Here is a 16,455-nt window from a genome sequence, read left to right as displayed (position 1 = left end):
TTTTTTTTTTTTTTTAAATACCCTAGAACTTTGCACAATGGCAGAGAGGAAATTATTAACTTCTCAAGTTACTCCTTCATTAGAATTTCTTTTGAGTCGTTGAGCTTTCTGTCTGTTCCTCAAGTTCCCACTGAATTTACCGAGAGCTGAAGGTTCTCGACTGGCTGGGAAACAGGCCCTTGGTGTAAAGATCAAGAGCAGAGCAGGGAAGAGGAGCAAAAGAAAAGCATTAGGATTCTGATTTGGTTCAAAAGGCAACGGATGCTACGGACACTAAATGTCTGTGTGGTTCTAAAGAAAACTAGGACAAGTTCAGAGCAGAAAAATCCACTGAGGGTTATCTAAAGACAGAGAAACCACTTTTGCCTCAGGAAGCTCCTGAGCTGCAGTCTGGGCTAGGTGGAACTTTGGTTTGGCTCTGTGTATCTGTTCTTGGGCTAATTTTTAGTAAACACTGGCAAAATTATGTATTTTGTTTCAGCCAAGTCTCTTCCTGACTTAAAGATCTGCCTGCTACTTTCCAACTTTTGTTCTTAACTACCCATTTGACGTCTTCTATTTTTTTCTTCTCTCCCTCTCCCATTCTCATAATTTTTTTTAAAAAGCACATACTTTATCTTTGAGAGCAGTGGAGCAAAAGACTATGCTGGGTTAGTCTCAGAAAGGTGACCAACTATGTAAGAAGACAAAATGAGTCATATGGGTAAAGGATGCTGAAGGAAAACTAGGGGAAATTTAATGCAGAAACAGGAGAAGAAATGAAAATTGGAAAATGGCATCAGCAATAGAAAGAGTAGCTTCTTGAGCACACCAAGAGCTACACTGCACATATTTCCACATATCAGTGACCCTGTGCCCCAACACAGAATTAATTTTAATTCTTTACAAACTGCCTTCCTATTCTTCTCCCTCTAGAGACTAACCAAATTCTAAGATTCATGTTTTCCAGAAAATGTCTATTAGTAAAACTGTGACTAATGATCACCTTGTCCCAGACCCTGCCCTTTGCACGCCATCTTCAGTTACTTTGGCAAGTTTCAGTGAAGTATCTTTGGAGACCTCTTGCATTGTGCTAGTTTGTTTTCTTTTTATTATGTATTTTGAATTATGGATGCCTGTCAGAATTTTTTCAAGGAAGCCAATGTTTGGTGTAACTGACAAAGCAGATCTCATGATGATGAACATTTGCTCCGCAAAACGGGGCTGCAGCAAGCACAAAGGTCAAATTGTAACATGAAAAATGAGGAAGGTAAATGTATTTTTCCTTCTGCCTCTTTCTCACTCTGCCTTCCCAACAGCAAAGCATCTACAGTTATCACATCTACATGCTCTCTGAGAGAGAAAGATTTTTTGGTTTGATAGCTGAAAGAAAAAAACCTCCGAATGAAATCTGATTCAACATTAAACATTTTAGATGCTCTCAATAAAAGGAAAACAGTTAAACCAGTTAATTTGACTCAAAATTAGATATTTTCCTTGTAAATTTAGAGCCTCATTAACCTGAGACTACTTAAATCACATATTCAAATGACATCTCAAATGTTAAAATCAAATGTTTTCTCAGCTCCAGAATGAAACATGAACTCTAACATTGTAGAATTGTCACTTCCTTTTCTTTTTCAAAGAAAATATTTGCCAAACTTGACAAATGTAGTTTTGGCTTTCCAGAATTTTTCTGCTTTTTTGAGAATAAGTATTTGTTTAAAACTTACACCTGTTATGACAACACAAATAACTTTTTATCCAGCAACATCATGCCATGTGAATGCAAATAACTGCAATCAGGCCAAACAAAAAATAGGGGGGGAAAAGGAGTTAAAATTTACTGCTGATCTATCTCAATCTTTGAGTTTTCCTCTTGTCTACAGATCAGCAAAACATAAAGAGCAGCAGCACATGCACCTGAAGACGGTAAACCTGGAGCAGAGTTTGCAGACATGTTCTGTGCCACTTTAGAAAACATGAGTTGAATTTTAAACTGATAATGAAACTTAAGAGGGGTGATGGTGTCAGAGTAGATGTAGTCTGTAAACCACAGTGAATATTTTTCTAAACATGGCCTTGGTTTCAAGATGATAAAAAAAATTAGAAACAAGGTAAATTTCAGGTGAATTTTAAGTTGACGTGAAAAAGATGTTTTTCTCCTAGCTCTAAGGTTTTTGTTCATAACAATTCAGTACTGTCTATAAATTTGCCTATTAAATAATTAAAATAACATAATATTGCCCAGAACAGAACAAAACATAATATCCAGTGAAGCCCCATCTGTTCAAGAGGAGAATGCTAATGAAGACTGAAAAAGGCAATTGCACTTTTATTTTGGTTTTAGTTGCTCTTTTCATCTATTCATAAATTGCAAATGAGAGAGCTGGAATAAACTGCCAGCATATTACACTCATGCCCAAGACCTCCACAGGCAAGTATACCACTTCTCCCTATGGTCCTTCCAGCTTTTAGGAGAACCCTCTTATTATCATTCCCACACTAACATACTAATACTTTGCAATTTGGCTTCTGGCTCTCATCCTCATCTCTCAAATGTCTTTGCCTGCTCACCCACCTCAAAGTACATTTTATAACACTAATTAGGGTTGGACTGCGGCAATACAAAAATCACATCTCCTCTTGGAACTCTTCTATACCCTAATAAGCATTGGTTCATTTTTAAACACATAGATTTTGACTGCACAGCAGGAACACATGGCCTTTGTTGGGGTTGGGGCTCTGCACTGAGACACCGTGAGGCAACACCCCTGGTATGATACAGTCCTGGAAAGCCCTGCTGGAGACAATTTTGTTAAGCTGTATCTCTAGAGCATCTCTCACTAACAGATATTTCTTTCCTTTTCTCTTATGCTCATCCAATGGAAATAAGGTTTCTACTCTTCATTAGAAGCATTACTTGCATCCAATTCACCTCCAGATTTTTATGTCCCATTGCTCCAAAAACAAGGGAAATGTCAGTAGAATAGGGTATTTCAGTGGCATATGGATATAGAACAAAAGGAAGATGACAAAGCATCAAATTTACTCTTACTCACGCTAAGTTTTTCACATTAGTAGCAATGACAAACCTTTGAGTTAAAACAGGCAGAGAAAAAATGAATGGCTATAAACCTGCTAATTTAAAACTAAGAGGACAAGTTCACAACTGCTGTGGAGTTGGTGGGGCATACCATGGCTACTGCATCATATCTGACCATCCAAAGGTCTGTTGTGACCAGCAGCAGGTCTGGGAGCAGCATCTGCCTATTGTCCTTCATATTCTTTCTTTGTATTGTCTACTTAAACCACAAACTGCGCCTGTCAGGAGCTCTCTATTTCAAGGAGCTCTTAGGCCCAGCACACTGGATTCCTGTCTTGGGTAAAATTCGCTAGAGCTTGCTATAATTCAGACTACAATAATAATAATATGCTACATTCACAAGATTTTATGCTAATGTAATGGAAAAAAACTAGGTGCCTATCTTGAATTTAGCCCATGGCTTTGCATCAAGCTAAAACACATGCTAAGTGAGCTTGAACTAATAATGTCATCTCTGTGATTGCTAATGATTTAATTAAATGACTATAGTTACATTCAAATAAATATCTGAATTTCATTTTGTGAAGTACAAAAAATTGTTTTAATTAAACCTGATTACAGAATTCATCTAAGGAAGCATTCTCTCCAGTACTTCTGCAGTGAAATGGAATCCATTCATCACTTTGATCTTCACATCTGAAATATTACAAAAATAAGTGCTTGTAAAAGGAATTGTTGTCACATTCTATAGAAATACAGTGGTACAAAACCCTATCTTAATGGGAAATTATAGATGAGAAATGAAAGACTATTGAAGCTCAAAATTCAATAGTGCTGTTCCTTCAAAAATATATAACTCTCCTATGCATGTGAAATCGCTCAGATTTTTTACATACAATGGTAGATTTTCAGTTTTAGAAGAAAATATAATAATACAGTTGTGTGTTCTGTGGTGGAACTACAGTTGCTGTGGGAACCACCACACTGAATTTCCATACAGCTGTGTTTATATCCTCAACCAAACAGTGGAATTAAAATAGCTTACAGCATTCATATTTTTGTTTTTTAAATAAAAAATTTCCATGACAGTAGAACCTCAGATTCAAATAAATACACTACATGACTCTGACAATTTGAAGTTTCTCACTGTTAATAGGTCTTCACCAAAAATAATCGCTACCTAAAATAATTTAATTTCTTTGACACACTGACCTAAATAGGCTTATTTCAGAAAGCTGAGTTTTCTACCTGGACTGGTATGCCTCAGTGTATTAAAGTTACTAGAAAAACATAGGGCATGTGTGCTGAAACAGTTCAATTCTGCAGGGACTGCTAGATTCCTTTTATTGCCATTAGAAGAGTCTGTGGAAAATAAGGTTTGTAAGAATTTAATACTAAACCCTTCCAAATTGGAACAGTGTAAAGCTTTAGCTTCTGCACAAATCTCCATCCTCCAGGATAATTATTGAAGACAAAGGCCTAGAAAGTTGGGTACAAGAATTGCTATTAGATGAAAGTATGTTTTATTCAATCATATGTAGGGGGTAATTCCTGAGCAACTTGCACAAAGATATTCTAATCTAAAGTAATGCAGCTGTGATCTGGCTGTGTATTGAGCATAGCTTGCTTTATGATCACATCACCCCATGGTTTCTATTACTCTCTCATGTCCTACTCGCCTGAATTGTGTGCTTTTCCCTTGCGGTACATGTTATAGTTTCCGACCTGGAAGACTCACATTTCCCTCACAGAACTAAAGCATATATGCTGCTTTTTCTTCAATTCTGCTAAAGTTTTCCACCATTATTTCCACAGCTACAGACCATGGCTGGATGCTATATAATCACACCGCATCCTAAATGTGTACCTCTAAAGATACAGCCAATGGTAAGCTCTTTTCTTTTTAAAAAGTAGTAAGAGCAGCTGATGACCTCAGACAAGCTTAATTTTCTGCAGACACAACCAGTAGCACTTGCTTTCAGAAAATAAAAAAAAAAGAAAAAAAAGAAAAAAAAGAAGGCGGCTTTCTGACATAGTATAAAAGTAAATGTTAGTTTTCAAACTCGTGGGACAAGATCTCAGCTGGTATAAATCCCTTCTGTTCACACTAGTGTGGACAATTCAATTTAGGCTGCCTAAGAATCCAGCCCAGGGTTTCCTTCTCTGATTAACAGTTATTGGATGAGGTCCTGCAGAAGGACTGATAGGTTCCTACTGTTGTCCCCTTGTTTTTTCTGTCATTTACAATCCACACTGACATATTCCCTCCAGCAATAAGATTCTACTTTAATCTCCTATACACTGTCTGATTCATCTAGATTATACGCAATTGCAGTTATGGAAGCTAAAAACCTGATAATTAGAGACTGTAACAGACTTGTGATGATTACACCTTGAATACTTGTTTTGTACCTTTTCTACTGTAACTGGGTCCCACTGTTGACACTCCTAGCAAATATTTAAGACCTTTCCAAGTTTCTAGCTAATATTTCCACTAGACAACACATTATAATCAGACCATTAAAATCCAAAAAAGGAGAGGGCTTACTGACAAACAAAACCAAACCCTTCCAGACACGCATCTCATTCTATGGCTCCTCTACTGACATCATCAGGTGAAGCTGACAGACATGAGAGCACAGTAAGATTATGTAATTTATAATCTTATTTTAGGAGTGTCACACGTCCTGGTGGCTGCTCTGTGCTGAAACAATAAATTATGCAAAATAACCCAAACCAAGAAATCTTTATACAGACAGTGTCTTACTCAAAAGGTATTTTAACTTCTTCCTGCAGTTCACTACTACACTGTTGCCATCTGTATGAAGACATTGGAGAAGATGTATCTAGACATACCAGGGTCCTTCTTTTGAGCTTTCCATTAGCCTGAATCTCATCTTGACAAGAGCTTATTATCCACCTTCCCCCCTCACCCCACTTTAACTTCCGACATCGGTGTGATTCTGAAATCTTTTCCTCTGTCCATACTCTGCCTTTACAATGAATCTCATTAATTAAACCATCCTTCTGATACCAGAGCGGTACTTTATCTGAAAAATTGCAGCTTTGGCCCTTCCCACCACAGACTGAAAAGCCATATGATGTTTATTAGCATGCAGCATGTGTTACTTTGAGTTGGCTGGGAGGTTGATGGAGTTAACTTGAATGCCATACTGGTATTCACACTGGCAGATCTCCAGTTCCTCTTTGCCACCTGCAAACCACATCCTCCCTCAAACAGGATGCTCATTTCACCATTCCCTGAGGGAACATCAGCTTCTGAATGTATTTCTGTTTCCCCCTTATTTTACAGGTAAGCAAGGTGGTCATACACAGAAGCAAGGGCTTTATAGAGCTTTCCAGTCAAATAACTTTGAACTGTTGAATAGCTTACCCAAGTTTACTCCTCACTTAACTTGGCACAAACTCTTAAGTCTGTTTTGAACTAGTCCTTTCTGAACTTACTATTACCTATCAGTTCAGTAAAAGTATGGCTGTAGGTTTTCATTCAGCTTACAACAGGAGAATTAGTGCTTAGTTTTGCATTTTGAGTTGAGGAAGTTCTTTAAGAAAATGATGAATTTGATGAAATACACAGAAATACACAGTCCGCCAAAGTGATTGGAAATTTGAATTTGTTATTTGGGAAAAAAATGTGGGGAGTGAGGACTAAGTATATTTTGGAAATGAAATGGGGAGAGTTTTTATTTCAAAAGGAAACAACTTGATACATAAAACAAATTTTCTGAAACAAATTAATTCAACTAGGTGTTCAGGGATTTTTTTTTTTGTTTGGTTTGGTTTTGTGTTTGGTTTTTTTTTTAATTTAATCCATATTTTTTTCCCCAGTTTAATCAGCAAACTGAAAGCTCACCTCTTAGGACAGTTCTGCACAGCTTTCTTTACTGTTGTTTAACTAAAATGTAGGAAGTACTTTGTTCTAAAATTTCCAAGCTTAATATTAGTTTGCATTCTTCCCTGGCATTATGTTTTCCTCTCTTTTTTATCCATTGTAACAATGTTGTAACTGAACTTCTTCCTTTGTCCTTATGATCTGAACCCACTCCCACTGGGGTAATTCACATCCAAGCAACTGGATGACAGTATAGTCCGAAAAACTTTCACAGAGAGAATAGGGAGTATCCCTAAGCAATTCTAAGCCTCATATTTTAAGGGTTTTCAGTTATTTGTCACATGATTTCAGCCCTTAGATTTAGTGGCATTTGTTATAAATTAGTAAAAGGACAGCAGAGCCAGAGATGTTACTTCTTTACTGTTTAGCAATATCTTGTGTGAGGTAAAGCAAGAATGCTGTCTCTTAAAGGACAGAGGAATAACCTCTGTGATTCAATTAGCCTTAACAAAAGAGGTGCCTAGAATTAGAAAGAGCTACCTGAATCTCAAGTTTAAACAGCTCTTTATAGGCTAGTACTGCACTATTAGGTTAGTTTAACAAGTAATTATAATTACTGGGAGAGCAACTTCTCTATTAAAGGTCAGGGAGGAATCTACAGCTCCAGCTATGAATATAATTGGACATGTAATGAAATGTGTCTACCCAGTGCTCTCTTCCCTTTTTAACAAATTCATTTTAGAGTTAGAATGCAACACAGAAGTGCACTCAGAGATATTTCAGGGAGAAAGATTATTATTTTAAGGTTTTGTTTTGGTTTGTTTTGTTTGTTTTTTTTTTAAATTTGATGGTAAATTAACAACCTCTATGAGTATTAAAAAATAGTATTATGACAAATTATATACAACGCAAGTTAAGTTTTCAAAATCTGGTGACTAAGTTGATTATTCATTCTGTATTTGAACACTCTGGTAATTTGAGCAGGTGGAAATCTCACAGCGTCAGTAATTTCTGTATCTCACTAAAATCTACTGTTGCTAATCTGAGACTCACAAGTTTAAAAGTGCTGTATACTTCTGTAAATTAGGTGTGCTGGAGAAGCCTCGAACATTCTCAAATCTTCAGAAGGAGAATTCTAACACCAGGATTCCAGAGCTCTAGCAAAACCCTGATATCTGAATAAGCAAGATTCTTAATTAGTATTTACATTAGGGTTCTTAAATTTTCTGCCTGTATTTGGGCCTTTAACCAAATCTAAAGGAAACAAGTATCAACTCTGCACAAAATTAATGATTTACTGTATCTTAAATGATGTGAGAGAAAAGTTCATCCATCCCTGAAATACAGTAATAAATCTTTGTTAACCCTCTCATGGTGGAACCCGCCGCTTTCAAATCAACAGGCAGAAACAAAAGGCATTGAACAATACTAGAGACAGAGTGCTGGAACCATTAGTTATCCTAAATCAATGCAAAATAAAATTTATATGTGGTCCATAGGCCTACCGCCCTCTAAATGGAGAGGAAGAGCTTATATATTGGAGTGCAGTTTGCTGTATCCTGCATTCAGGGTAGGTTTTTTTAATGAAAGCATGTTCTGTAGTAGGGCCTAGTTCCTCATTTTCACTGTGATCCCATTGCTAATGTATCTTGTTAGAAAGGATGAAGAATTGTATCATTTTCTTACTTGGTGGAAAGAATTATTTTCAGCTTTTAAAAGAAAAATATTTATAGCTTGTTTGATCATGGTTTTCTTGGTGAAGCAGCTATAGCAGATGGTCTGCTACTATCATTTACACATAGATATTCTTAAAATTCGCTTTGAATTCACTAGAAGTTACAGGACATGACATCTAAAATTAGTGGTCACAGATATCATGTGAATGCACCCACATGCTCTACCTGGAGACAGCCAGGCAAGAGTAGGCAGCAACAACCTCAACAGTTCTGGTCCAGGACTAAGGGTAACTGAGCTTGCTGGGGCACCATCAGACAGCCCCCAGGCAGCTAACCTGACCCTAGCACACCACAACAGGGTGCTGACCTGAAGCAAGGTTTCTGCTCTGACATCAGCCCAACTGGGAACACATAGTCTGGTTGTAGATTTTCAGTTTTCTGCAAACAAGCACTTATATGGAGAAGAGAAGGAAAATGCCAACTACAGAAATGGTAACAAAAGAAATTACTTTTGTATAGAAGTTTCAAATTACATCTGCAAATGTTTTTAATCAGGATAACTGAATGATCTTCTCTCTACATATACTCTTGGCAGGATGCTTTTAAAATAATCTAATAGTGTAAAATAATACAGCTTTCCTGAATAAGACTGATCTCAAACCTGCCAAATACACCACTCAATATGCACTCTGTGGAGCCCATAAATATTGGGCTTTTTTTTTTTTTTTTTTTTAAAAAAAAAAAAAAAAAAAAAAAAAAAAGCAGCTCTCTGAGCCAGTAGTGAGAACTTCAGGCCAGATTCAAGAGCAAATAAAAGAATTGGATCAAATTCTTCTTTCAGCTATCTTCATATTCTTAGTGAAGACAGAATAAATTGTCATTCAGTCTAATTTCAGTAAATACGTAATGAGACAAAAAAACCCACCCTGTAGTAGATCCGTGCAGATCCGGAGCTCTGCACTTCATGCAGAAGTGGATTAGTAAGTGCTCACATGTTCTGATCTGCTAGATTGAACATTCAGCACTATAAAAGTAGAAATAATATCTTGAAATCCTGGAGGTGTTTACTAGGTTAATGTGTATCTATATCTTAATTATGTCCCTAATTAATTTAAGCCTAACCAAAGTGAAATTCATTTAAACCAAATAAAGTGTACTACCAACTTGTGGCATAAATTTATGACAAATGCCACCTGATATTTAAAACCACGCTAAATGGAAAAGTCTTCAGTATAACCATTCCGAATTTAAATCATTGTTAATAACTGAGAACTGATCCTAACACAATCTTTCTACATCTGTGGGCAGAACTTTCCCACAATCAAGTTAATTTTCTACAGATATATTACTTTGGGGTGGACAAGCACTAAAGAATGAATTGGTGCTTTAAGAATAAATCAGATTGCAAACAGCCATATTAAGTTTGAAGTATGAGGATGAAATATCTAGTCATGCTAGACAGAGAAGAAGATTCTTTAGCAGAATTGAAAAGGACGGGGCAGAAGCAGAGGACTGCAAACTGACATGGCACAAACCAGATGGAAGGAAAACAGTCCAGCATGTCCTCTAGGATGGGGATGGGGTGAGAAGTGGAATGCAATTCAGTTCAGCAATGTTTTCCGCCTTTGATCAAAATATTAAAAAGAATGAACCACAAAGTTTAACAAACTCTGTTCTCCATGACTCAGTTACAACATGCTCCTTTCCTCCTGTGTCCTCCTCCCCAGCACTTTAAGTGACCAACTAACTCAGGTTCTTGAGATCCACTGGGAAGGCTGGATAAAGTAGTATCTCAGAGCACAGAAACTTTATTCCACTTCTGTTGTTACAAAAGGACACATAATATAAGCTGTCTTCACATTTGAAACCATAGGATACCAAAATGCTACACAAATAAACAAGGACGTCCTTGCATTTGTAAATAAAATGAATCAAAAATTACTGAACAACACAGAATCCAAATTGCTTTTCTTGCTGGGAGTGACTGACTCTTGTTTGATGGATTTGTTTCTGCCTTAACTAAGGCAAAATTATGTCTGTGATGCATTGAATATTTTGCATATTGCTACGACAAAACAAAGCCTTAAGGGATAGCATTACATGGTGTTATCTAAGGATTTTCTTTTCGTTTCCTGCATGGGAAAAGAACTAGGATGCCATCCAGTTATCTATCAACAGGATTCCTTGCAGATTTAACTTCTGTTGTATAAAATAATCACAATTCTGTACGTATTCTGGAAACAGATTTTGTTTAGGATGATCTTCTGTTTGCAGACGTACAGTTGTTCCACATGTACACCAAGAAACCTACCTTACCTAATCTGTGTTTCTAAATTACTGTTATTAAAGTCTATGAAAAAACTATTGTCCTTTGCCTTCCAATGGAATACAAGCACAGTGAACAAAATTTGCATCTGCTGTAGCTCTAAGTTAGAAGTGTCAAACAAAAGAAGAATGTATTACCATTAATTTGTATTTATTTAGCACAGAAAAGGAGACTGACATTGTTAAAGAAGGAGACACTGGGCTAATGAAATCTATAAAAGGATTTGATGACATGTGGGAGGAAACCAGCTGGAGAAGTAAGTGAGGAAAAAGAATTTTGTGGTTGCATTTTTTACAGATGAGAAAATTCCATTCGGTGTTGGGAAATTGGTCTGCACTCTTGCTTTTTTCACTCAGTTCTTCTTCTTTGTAAGAAAATCTTGCATATGTTTATAATGACAAGAGATAAACCTTGTCTGCTTTTGCAAAAGTTGTAGCAGTGTTCTATAGTTCTGGACATTAAATCCTCTTGGATTACAAATGTTATTTGCTTGTTTACCTGCTACTGACAGCTATGGTGTAAACGCTAGCTTTCTGAAAGCTCATAGTGGGTACTCATTGGTTTTCAAATGCCCAACATGGCCCTTGGATGTCTTATGACATATTTGAGTTTTTTGGTTTTACTTTTCTGGCTCTTACTGCAGTGTCATTCATATCCAAGATCTCTAGAACCACAAAGGCAGAAAATGTCATGATATCTAGATTTTATTCTTGGTCTAGACTTCACAGAAGTTTTCTCAGTGCTCTATGATAATATGCATGACATCTGGCCTTTAATGTCTTTATATTTCTAGGAGTTAGAAGTCAGGCAGTTTGAATGATTGTTTCCTGGTCTCTTGCAGCACCCAATTAAGTTTCATCCTTGACAACCTTTGAAAAGTTCCTCTGTTCTGCCTAAACAGAAAGCTCACAATCTCGGGCTCCATTAGAATTCTCTTGTCGAGGGACTCAGTGGTGTCCTACACAGTCCTCACTTCAGCTGTATTAAAGAAACCTGGAAAGCATCCAGTTCACTTGAAAACCACATTTCACGATTTCCGTTTCTTTATATTCACTGACTGCAGGAGAATTAGTTTCCACCACCAATGCAAAAGGCTGCAGTGCTTTATTTCTAGGAAGACGGTAATGGTGATACTAAATTCTTTAATCATGAAAAATAACTTTAACTGAGGCAAGATAAATACCATGTAAATTTTGAGATTTATGATGGGTTTTTATCTAATCAAACACCAATTCACTCATATCTCAGTTTTCTCATCCTTCCCCTTCTCTTCAGGTATCAGTGTATGTCAGCAATGGTAAAATAAGGTCTCTCCTTCCAAAGATCAAAAAATAATTAGTATTTTAAATAACTGAAAAATCTACTCTTTTCTTCAGTCATTTAGAAGGAACTGATTCAGTCACTATCCACTCAGCATAGTTTTAGTACCAAAACCCTTCCAAAGTAATACACACAGGCTTTTAAAGACAGTCCTGAATTTCCTCTGCTTATGCTCCAACTTCGCTGGATTAGAGGCAGATCTGAAGCGTGACTTCTGGATCAAAATTTGTGCCCCTAACAGTTCAGTGCATAAATCCAGTAAGCTTGACACTGGGAAGTTTTTAGAAATAGTCTAAGGCTTCAGACTGCACTGTCTGAGGTTTTTGTGACTTTCAGCAGACAGACAATACTTTGATTATGCTAACGAGAGCAGTCTCAGATAAAACCTTACCAAAAAATTCCAAGATTCATTCACAGAACAATTAGTCTGGGGGAAACTCTTTTACCAAGGTTGGCTCAATTATTGAAATCACTAACACTTTTAAAAGTAGATCTGGAGGAGACACACCAAAATTTGACAAAAATAAACCAAAGCTGGTGGGTTTGCCAGTTTTGACTCAATTCAGTTACTAACCAACTGGGGAACTAGTAGTGGATGCATGTTCTGACTGTATAGGCACAGTGGTCCCACAAGACCAGCCAGTATTCACACCAATATACCTGACACAAATGGATCAGGAACAAACTCAATTGAAAGAAGCACTAGAAATTACTTGGACCTGCAAACATGACAGTGAATATTTAACTTGGCTTTTACTCAAGAAACACAGCACAAGATCCTAGTGGCATTATGGAGTCACAGGTAACAAGTAACCTCCCATTTATAATTCAAATATTTTGACTACTGCTGATATGATTTTCTTCTGCCTTTGGACACATACAAGGAAAAAATCACTTGCAAGAGCAAATGCTCTATCTAAAATTTCAATAGAGAGCTACAGGGATGTAACAAGGGAGAAGAAACCCAAGCCTTTAGAAAACTATTTTCCACAAAGGTATGTTATAGTCCTTGGCTGCAGCGAGCATACATCTGTTTTTCTGGAAGGGATACATACACTGTTGTAGCTGATTACTTTTACAGATATATTGACTTGTCTCTACTTACAAAATCATCATCAGCTCACTAATGTCCATAACTGGAAGACAGTTTCTAAATTTCTCATGTCAGGCAAAAGGCCTTGATTTTCCTTTAAAGCATTCCAAGTGTTTTCCAGTATTTAGGTTTTCAGCACTTCTTTTAAATTTTATTTTTTGTCACACTCAGAGCAACAGCAAAGTAGAGACAGTAGTGACAGTATTAAAAGGACTTTTAAAACAAAAAAATCACTAGTCCCATTGCTACCTTCCTTGCCTACCAGTCAACCGTCCCCACAGTGCAGAAAAGAAGGCTGCATCTCCCTGTAAAACCAGGGAGCCCAAACATAAATGATCTGAATGGAAGGAATGTAAAAAACGAGCAAGAATTGCTCGGAACATCACTGAATCATGGAGCTGGCACCAGGGAACAGACTGAGGCAGGAGTCCCCAGGCATTTGGAAACATTCAGAATTTGGCATAAACTTCCATTTCCTATTATAGCAGGATCTTTTAAATCATTGCTCTGGAGGAATGAGTTTCACCTTCACTATTTCCTAACAAGAAACAGAGAGGCTAAGAGGCTTTGAATCTCTTTTAGGAAATAAACCTCCCACTTTATGCAGCCCCACACAAACATTTACCAGAAACAGAAGCATGGACTGCCTATCCTTATCACAGGTTGTGCCCAGAACTGGAGAGCAAATATTTGCAAGCCCACCTCCCCTGTGATGGTATTACTGAGCCATCAACATACTGAACAGAACATGAGATAGTTAAAGAACATCAGCTGAAGTTACAGGAATATAGAGAAATCTGTAACAGCAGACTTGTAACCCTGCACCAAGGAGAAACTACTGGGTCAAAATGCTGGACCACAATTAAATACACAGTCCGTATTTAACACAAGGTAGTCTGATGCCTCTTAATACCACAAAGCATCTCTTGTACCATCACAAATTCTAATTAGTTGAATTCTGCCAGTTGCCTCTAATTTATGATCTCATTTGTTCTTACACAGAAACTTGTAATATACCACTTTATAGAGTCTCCTAGTCCCGACACTGCAGATTACATTATACATAATGTGCAGTAACCACACTTCCCATCTGAACCTTAAAATATCAACATGCTTTAAGAAATTTTTCTTCTTCTGAATGTAAAGCAAAATTATCTACTTTGTCTTCCCTAGTTGTAACCCTTATCTTCCCAAACTTCCATGTTTCATATAATAAATACCAAAGTAACCACTACATCCTCCATCTTACACAACATGGCTAAGTCTCCTTCCCCCCAAGTCCTTGCTGCTCACAGCTGATGGAAGAGTGAACCAAGAAATCATTTTAAGGAATGCCTACACTAAAGAAATAGAATGTACTTTAGAAAATCCAGAGTTAAGTCCAGAGATCAGAGTCAGCATGTCTATGCAGTCCAGCATCAAATGGAATTATTTACTTTTGTCCAGAATCTCTTTGAATGGCTTATTAGATCTAGGCAAATATGATGAATAATAACACAAATGCAACCTGACTTGTATCCAGCCCCTTTACGTATCTTTGGCCCATGTTTCCTTCTGTTTCTTTTTTTGAGATCAACTTGAGTACAGTCAGCATGGTCACTCTTTAGCTCCATTTAATTCCTCTGTTGTTGTTGTGCTTTATACCTCTTTACTTGTCTCTTTATCCTGACATGCCCTTTATGTCCATTTAAACATGCATTTGTACTTGAGAGGTATTAATAAAAAATATTAAGGATAGAGTTCATCATTACATCATCATCATCATATTACAACTAACACAGTCTATCTCCTGACCTTTACATATCTCCTGTTCTGGAATGTATGAATCAATCTGAGAAGACATTCTTGACAGTTCTCAGATCAAGCAGCTTGGTAAAAATGCAGAATAATTGTGACACTTCTCACAGAAGCACAATTACTATATTTAATAAAACAGTTTCAAAGGCTCAAAGTGTTGTTGGCCAAAAAATATTTTACAGTCACTGCTCTTATTTTTTCTTATTATTTTGTATTTTTAAATTGCAGTCCACGTGACTTCCTCATTTTTTCCTCAATACGTCAAGATTTGTAATCACTGTCTCTCATCCTGAAACAGTACTCAAGAGTTCATGAAAACGCGTAATGCCTGCAGCCATACTACCTCCAGCTGTGATCTTGTCAGAACGCATATGTGGGCCTGTACTGAGTGGCAGGCCTCTAAGAGAAGTACAAGTGAAAGTCATACTGGAAAAGCAATGAGTGACTCTTTTTCGAGGGATGCACTATGCTCTGTTGTAGACCTCCTATAGATCAATTGCATTGAGTAGGTTAAATTTGGTCACGCAGGTCAGGAGACAGGGCAGGCCCTCAAAAAACAACCAGTCATTTGAAGCTGACCAAAATCTAGCAGAGGGCCAAGACTAAGCTCATACCTGAGTACCATGTATACCTTACTGTGGCTGGAAAGCAGTGCTTCCATAGGACTGGTAGCTAACGCTGTTGGACGGTTTGTAGCCATTAAACCTCCAGAGTATAATTATTACTGTTAACTTGCTACAAAAATATGGTAGTCCAAAGATGCTAAATTCTAATGTGGGCAAGTCTTCTCCCTAAAGTCTATTACTTTCACATGACCTTGTTACTATGTGCTTAAACACATTAACTGCCACACTTAATTTGCTGCTTTTTTTGCCTGCAATTTGTTACAGAGTGACTTCAGTGCATATCACAGCGTTTGTATAAATCATAAGGTTAAATCCACAGTGAATTTTGGAATACCTGTTGATAAATGATGCAGAAGAACACAAGATACTTGTTAGTATTCACTGGCTGGGCTGATGCATATTCATAAACAACTACTTAAATATGTGAATCATTAACATATATAGTTTAGATTTGTAATTAGCTCTACAGATACAGACAAAAACAACATCTCCTTTGCTCTAATAATGCACTAAGCCAAGGACAAAAAAGAGAAGGAGACAGGCTGCTGTCCCTGTGCTGTGTTCGGTGGGTAAGCAGCTCCAGAGCTGCTCATCACATAGGCTGCAAGAGCCCGTGCAGACACTGTCGCGACAGATCCTGTCAGTCCCTGAGCTGGGGGTCCTGACTGTGGCCTTCCATGACAAGCATACGTTGTTGACATTAAGCTTAGAATAAAGCATGTGCTAAGAAAGAATTATT

The sequence above is a fragment of the Athene cunicularia genome, assembly GCF_003259725.1.
Source record: "Athene cunicularia isolate RWA chromosome 9 unlocalized genomic scaffold, athCun1 chr9_part1, whole genome shotgun sequence".
NCBI lineage: Eukaryota > Metazoa > Chordata > Aves > Strigiformes > Strigidae > Athene > Athene cunicularia.
Note: the sequence above shows the minus strand (reverse complement) of the source record.